Source organism: Callithrix jacchus, chromosome 14 (genome assembly GCF_049354715.1).
Source record: "Callithrix jacchus isolate 240 chromosome 14, calJac240_pri, whole genome shotgun sequence".
Classification (NCBI taxonomy): domain Eukaryota; kingdom Metazoa; phylum Chordata; class Mammalia; order Primates; family Cebidae; genus Callithrix; species Callithrix jacchus.
The window spans coordinates 106,838,657-106,846,057 of record NC_133515.1 but is presented as its reverse complement, the minus strand read 5'-3'; the positions used below and the strand labels follow the sequence as shown (position 1 = coordinate 106,846,057).

The 7,401-nt window shown below is 41.0% G+C and overlaps 1 protein-coding gene across 2 annotated transcripts in view; it reads right to left on the bottom strand.

Annotated features, from left to right (window-relative positions):
• The window catches only part of LOC128929670 (uncharacterized), a 361,144-nt gene that overhangs the window by 4,343 nt on the left and 349,400 nt on the right, over nucleotides 1-7,401 (bottom strand). The window lies entirely within an intron of this gene.

Here is a 7,401-nt window from a genome sequence, read left to right as displayed (position 1 = left end):
GACAATATTATGAAAACCAAAATTATCCCAAGCTAGTATATAAAATAAAGACATCAACATGTCTTTATCATGTTGCACTGAGTATATGTAATAACACATTATATTGTATAATAAAAGTAGCTATGATACTACATAAAAGTAGCTTAAAATGAAGGTGGGGAGTAATAACACTGCAATTCCGATGTGTTATTAGCCATCCTATTTTGTAGTTCCCCAAATCTTCAGAGTACAAATTATTTGTCAATTTCCCTATACTCTAGAAGGCCACGAGACAGCTGAAGACGAAGGGACAATGATGTCCCAATAGCACGAGCTTAAATAAGAGCCAGATTTCTCCAAAGAAGATACATAAAGTGTCAATGACCACATGTAAAGATGCTCGACATCATTAGTCATCAGTGGAATGCAAATGAAAACCTCAGTTAGCTACCATTTCACAACCCATTTGGATGGCTATAATCAAAAGACAGGTAATAACAAGTGTTGACAAGGATATGGGAAAATCAGAATGTAATTTGATTTACTGCACTACTGTGAGAATGTAATATGGTGCAGCTGGGCATTTCTTCAAATGATTACACAGAGAGTTACCATTTAATCTAGCAATTTCACTCTTAGGTAGATATCCAAGAGAAATGAAAATATGTCCACCAAAAAAAAAAGCACTTATACACAAATGTTGATAGCAGCATTCTTTATAACAGCCAAAAGGTAGAAAGAATTCCAATTGACCGCCAACTGATGAATAGACGAACAGAATGTGGTATATAAAAAGATGGAATATTATATGGGCATAAAAGGGATGAAATACCAATGCATGCTACAATATGAATGAACCTTGAAAGCACTATGCTAAATGAAAGAAGCTAAACACCAAAGGCCACATATTAGTTTCCATTTTATGTAGCATCTAAACTGGGCAAATCTATAGAGACAGAAAGCCTATTAGTTGTTGTCAGAGATTGGAAGAGTTTCTTGGTGAGTGAGATTGCTAAAGGGTACCAGTTTAATTTAAGGGTTATAAAGACTTTCTAATACTGATTTTGATAGTCCATGTGTCTATAAATATATTAAAAACAAAGGAACTATATACTTTAAATGGGAAAATTGTATGGCATGTGAATTATATTTCAAAAAACTGTTAATCAAAAAAAATAATCCAAAAACCACAGAAGAAAAATAACTAAAGAAGGTATTTTTCAAATGCCGCAACATTCTGATCTTTGGGAAAAATACGATAGGACGGATTCTGAAAACAAGGCCCTAAACAACTTTTCTGATAGTTTAATCCTAGTGTCCAAGAAACTGGTCAGGTGTTCCCTTCGGAAAATACCTGGTGCACCAAATCTGAAATTCAAATATTTAGAAGAAGTATAAATTTCCTGGTAAACAATAACAATGTCCCTAGAGAGCATGCAAATTATATAACCATACCATCTCGGAGGAGAATATCTGTGACAAGAAAATGCATTCTTGTCTCTCCAGCCTTGAGGTCTCCTGGATTAAGACATATTTTTAGACTATTAAAACCATCCAAAGAGAGAGAGAGATTGTTTTATCCTGCCCAGGATCACAAGACTCCAGGGTGGAGAACCTTATCCATCAACCCAGGCATTTTCTAGATGAAAAGACCGAAGCCCAGCATAAGGAACTTCCTTTTCTGTGGTCCCTCACTTGCAGTAGCAGAGTGAAAACTCACCCCAGAGCTCTGCCTCCTCACCTCCACACCCTCTTGACCCATGCCAGGGCTCCTGAAATGTGCACCAAGTTTGTCAGCAAAGAGTGGATGGACATTCTGGTTTCTCCAGAATTTGTGTTCAGGTTGTGGCCACCACTGCTGTGCTGCAGGGTGAGTTGGGATGAGGGCAGGTCGGGAGTAACTGCTCCATAATTTACTAATTCCCAGAGAACATTTCCATCTAAAGATTGCCCTTAAGCAGGACGCTTATGTCTGGGCCTCTCATCTCTGGGGCTGTTCCTTCATTTCTGTTCAGTAAAAACATTTATCCAGGGCTCCAAATTCCCCATCCATTATGCACTTTTTATCCAAGCGGGAACAGACCAAAGGTCTGAAGTACAGGCACAGCATGCCCTGCCCTTCACGGGCTGTCTCCCACCTCTTTAGCATCTTCTAGTTCATGGGTTTCCACAGAGAGTCAGGCATCTGTGAGGACTGAGCAAGTTTGCACTGGGTCTGCCAAGTCACACAGGATCTAGGCAAGAGCCCACTTGCCAACTCTCATCATTTTCCTCCTGGGCCCCGGTCAACAACCTGAGCTTCTCCCCCATTCTCGGTTACACATATTAATAAAAATACATGGTCACAGCAATAGAAATTGAAAAACTCTCTCACTGTCATAAACAAAGTGGAAAAGTGAGTCTCCTCTGTTCTTTCAGCCACTGCAAAGCTGCTCATTAACCATCATTTCAGATGAGTTAAGCTGCTTGGCTCCAGTCACACAGCAATCAGGGAATGAACGGGCTGGTTCTCAGTCTTCTAACTCCAAGCTCATGACTGACGTGTGTGTTTCCTACACCTAAATGTGGGTCCATCTTGTGCACATAAAGCAGACCATGAGTCTATCCACAACTGGAGTCTTGCTCACGACTGAGTCCTGTTGATTCTCACCTAAGACCTTCCATCAGCATGGAGGTGGGAGGTTCCCAGGTAGACAGGAGAGCAGTGAATTTGTGACTAGGAGGTGGAGGCTAAGCAGTCAAAAATCCCTCCGGGAAAGCCACAGCCTCCAGGAAAGAACACTACCCAGGCTGTGTGCCATCCCAAGTCCATTCTCCTGGAACATGCTCCATTCCTACTAGAAATGCCAAATGCCTACGTAGCCGTGATGTGCTAAGGAGAGCTACAGGCTCTATCCACAGCCAGATTTGATGTAGGATTTCTAAGTCCCTTTTGGCTCTGGGACTGATACGATGGCAACGACCATGATAACCTCCATTTTTGGATTGCTCATGTGACATTTTAAAATGAAACTATTAAACTTATACCAATAAAAATAGTAGAAATCTATTGCCCAGTTAGCAAAATTAAATGAAAACAATGCTTTTTTCTATGAATTTAATTCAACAACAGTTTGTTAATTACTTGCCCTATCTCAGATTTTGTGCTTTGCCATGAAGATCCAAAATTGAATGAAGACATGGGACGTGACCTTAAGGAGCTCACAGTCTAGCAGAAGAAACACAGGCATGGGTGCACACACACAAACACAATCTAAATATGATTGGGTGAGGGTGACTGGATGGAGGTGCACAGCACTGTGAGCACAGAATGAGAGCCATGTGTGTTGAGAAAGCCTTCAAAAAGAGGTGACATTTGAGCAGAGAGAAAACAAGAAAACAAGTTGGGTCTTTGTACTCTAGCAAGGACACTTTAATAACTCTCTGAACCCTGGCTCCCAGCAATGAATTTTTAAAAGTATGGTATACATAGTACAGCCATGTTCCACGCCCCAACCTGCTTTCTTGGAGACATAATGCAATTTCTTTCTGTAAAATAACAGAACAGGAGGTTTTCAAGTCTCTAGATGGCCTTTTGAGGGCTAGTAGATGAAAATGTCCCATCAAAGGTTGGGTGTGGTTGCTCATGCCGATAATCCCAGCACTTTGGGAGGCCAAGGCAGGCAGATCACGAAGTCAAGAGATTGAGATCATCCTGGACAACATAGTGAAATCCCATCTCCACTGAAAATACAAAAATTAGCTGGGTGCGGTGGTGGCATGTGCTTGTAGTCCCAGCTACTCGGGAGACTGAGGCAGGGGAATGGCTTGAAACTGGGAGGCAGAGGTTGCAGTGAGCCGAGATCACACCACTGCACTCCAGCCTGACAGAGTGAGAGATTCTGTCTCAAAATAAAAAAAAAGTCCCATTAAATGCATATAATGCCTTCCTACTTATCCAAATAATATTTTTGGACCCGTAATCTGCCTGCAATACTCTTGTTTAATGATCAGTGGTTTTGTTATTGTGACTAGAGCTGGTAGCTTTTATTGATGAAGTTTTCCACTTGGTAATTGCTAGCAAATTAAAAACAGTGTTGATTTTCTATCTTGTATCTGGACATCTTGCTAAGAACTCTTACTAGTTTTTGCAATTGTTTGATTCTCTTGTTCATTGTTTTTCTGTGTCTATGATAATACCAACTACAATAACCACAGTTTTCCTTTTCCTTATACGTCTTATTTTTCTCACTAATAGCATTAACCATCAGCTCTAGTGCTGTGTTAGGCAGCGGTGATGATGGCTGTATCCAGTGCACCGCTATGCACAAGGGCACGTGGTCTAGATTTAACTAGAGGTCATCTCAGAGACTAAATCAACAGCAAAGTTAGTTGGCGGAAATTCATTAGGGATGAACAGCATTCGCCTGATTATGCAAAATTCCTAAGGTTTTTCTATTTCTGTATCAGATTTCAGCTTTACTGGCTACAACTATTTGTACACTGCTTTTTTTTAAATTAATGATGCTAAAAGGATTTTGATGTTTCAAGCTTTGTACACGAACCTAGCAGGCAAAAATCTTCCATAAACATATTCTAAGCTCTTGGCAAACTTTCCTCGGGAGCAAATATTAACTCGAGATAGTGCTTATTAGCATTTATAAAATAATCACTGTAATAGTGGCATGTAATTGGTAGAGGTAGGTGCTTATGCAAGCCAGGAATTAATCAAGCTTGAGCTCTTTAATAGGACCCGATCAGAAATAATTTATTTCTTGCACAGCTTACATTTTAAAAAACAATGTGATTTTCCCTAATTTCATGAAGATGTACTTCACCTGCCTGTGCTCTGAGCACAGGAGCATGGAGAAGGGAATTCTGTGTTATGTAACATAGATAACAGCTAGAGACTCTGTAATTTGACTTGTTACCCCGTATGTCCAAGACTGGCCTAAAACTTACAAGTAGAGATTCTTCCAAATTAAACAGTCATTATGCTTCCATATTTGCTATTTTATGAAGCATTTTTTTGCTATTTTCCTCCATACTAAGAAGTATATCCTGATGCAAAACACCTGCTCCCCATAAGGCCATACAGCCAATTGACTCCAGAGAAGAAATGCTGTCAAGTTATTCAGAAGCACATTTGCAAGCAATGTAGTCTTCAGGAAAAACAAAAAGGCAAACGAACTTTCCCAATGGGAAGTTTTCGGCAAGCAAAGGGAGTGGCTATTTACAGGCAAGAGAGGCCACTGCAGAAGAGCCGGGGAGACTGAAAACACAGACCATGGCCAAAGCATATACAAAAACAGAACTCTGACTACAGCCTGCAGTGGCCAGCCCGAGAAACAGGAAAGCAGCCCCTTCTCAACAGTAACGAGCCCAAGAAGCCAGCCTGTTGGAAGTCAGACTTGCAGGAAGCCAGATAGCTATTCCTAGGAACAATCCAGGGATCTAAACAATAACTTTCATGACAGTTGGCCCCAAATGGCCAAGACTTGATTAAAGAACTGACAGCTTCCTTAATTTTTGTCCCTTCTTTCAATTTAACACCAACCAGAGGAAACCAATTATGTGTCCCCAGACCAATCCCATAGGAGGCCCTGCCTCTAGTGAGCCACCTCTGGCTTCTTCCTGCCAACAGCCTCCAGTCAGGGCACACCTGAAGACTCTCTATTCTAACAGGAAGTTTTTCCGCTCCGCTGCCTGCCTTTGAATCTCTGCCAAAATGAAAGTGATGGTGGTTGACTCCCTTGCAAGAGCAAGCTCAGGATATATATCCTTTGCTTCTTCTCATTTGGCTTGTCTTCATTTATTTCCAGAAGTGAAATGCTCTGCTTGGCGCTTTTGTATCTGCAGAAACAGAGATGGATCCCACAGACCTCACATATTTTCCCTCTACCTCTCTTCTCCTCTTCCGTCCTCTGTTGCCATGCTAAGACCTGTTCTACCCCACAGCTCAGAATCCGTTTCTCTCTTATAATTGTCCCAAACAGAAATGGTCTGATCAATTTGGCTAATCACTGGTTGGAGGGGTGTGTTCATCTGTGAGCAAACTTTGAGGTGGACAGAAAGCCCTGTTCCAATGGCATAACTGTAATGTTAAGATTCATTTTTCTTAAAGCACATGGCTGCTTAGAAATGAATGGTTCAGAGAGGCCAGAAAAAGCATAGACAAAAAGCATAAGAGATCCCCGGCCCACAGAAACAAGACAGAACAAAATATAGCACTGCCCATAAACTTATAAAAAAATGTTTAGCTGCAAGTGTGAAATCCAGAATCACATTAATACATGACTTGTGTTTTATTTGTTTTGTGAACGTGTGGAATTGTCCATTTTTCAAGAGAGAAATATTGTCCAAATGCAAATGTTGAGCTTCTAGGTAAATCTCTGTGGATAAAGCAATGTGATCTGTGTGTAATCATGCTACCCCTCCCAGGAAAGCATTTGGTTGGCTCACCTGCCTATGGGAACTTCTTAATTCACACTGACGTGTCACAGTTTTGCAAAACTTTGTTCTCAGATTGCTCACCCTTGTTGGTATTTTGATATCTCAGCCATTGTCCACTGTAGTGTCTTTCTGAGGATCTGCAGTTATATAACACCATGTCCAAATAAGAATCACTCTATGGCAGTATGACACTGGCTACATCTGCCCAACATCTTCATTCGTCCACTTCTCCTTCCATCCTTTCCTCCTATTCTGTTCTTTTTTCCTTCCTCCTTTTCCCTCTCTTTCTCTCCCCCATGAGGATTGCTATTTTTCCTCTGATTTAAAATTTCTAAAATAAATAGAACAGGAATCGGCATTTCCCAGAACCAAAACTATCATACTTCAGCACACTCGGCCACATGTCATCTGTCAGGCACCCTGGCAACTATATTCCAAAGCTGTTCTACCTTCAGGGGACAGAAAAAACAGATGCCACCTGGGGACTGCCAGTGCAAAAGCCTTCGCTGTGTCTTCCTTTTTCTACCCTTTGAACTGCATAGATTCACTGGATAGCATCTCTTGATCCCTCATCTGTAAGATATATGGTTACAAAGATAATCTTCTAACATCAAGCTCTAACTCAGGGTTTAAAACGAAACACAAATGCTGGCAGGACTATACATTGAGGGACTATATAACTTATTGTCTTAAGCCAGGACATTTCTGAGAGTGACAGGCAGTGCTACCATAATTTCAATGGGATCATAAAAATGAACCTGTATATTTTGGGCAGACCAGAATATATGGTCACCTTATCTGTGGGATGCAATGGAAGAGCATCAGGTGCTTAAAGATAAGGGCTGCACACATCGCCCCAGGCAAGTGCCTCCATCACAGAGAGACCGTCCCTACTGGGAACACATGCTTATGCATGAAAAGGAAAGTTATGTATATGTTTTATGGTGCTAATGGCCCGTATTATAGAAGTGATGCCTTAAATTCACAAAG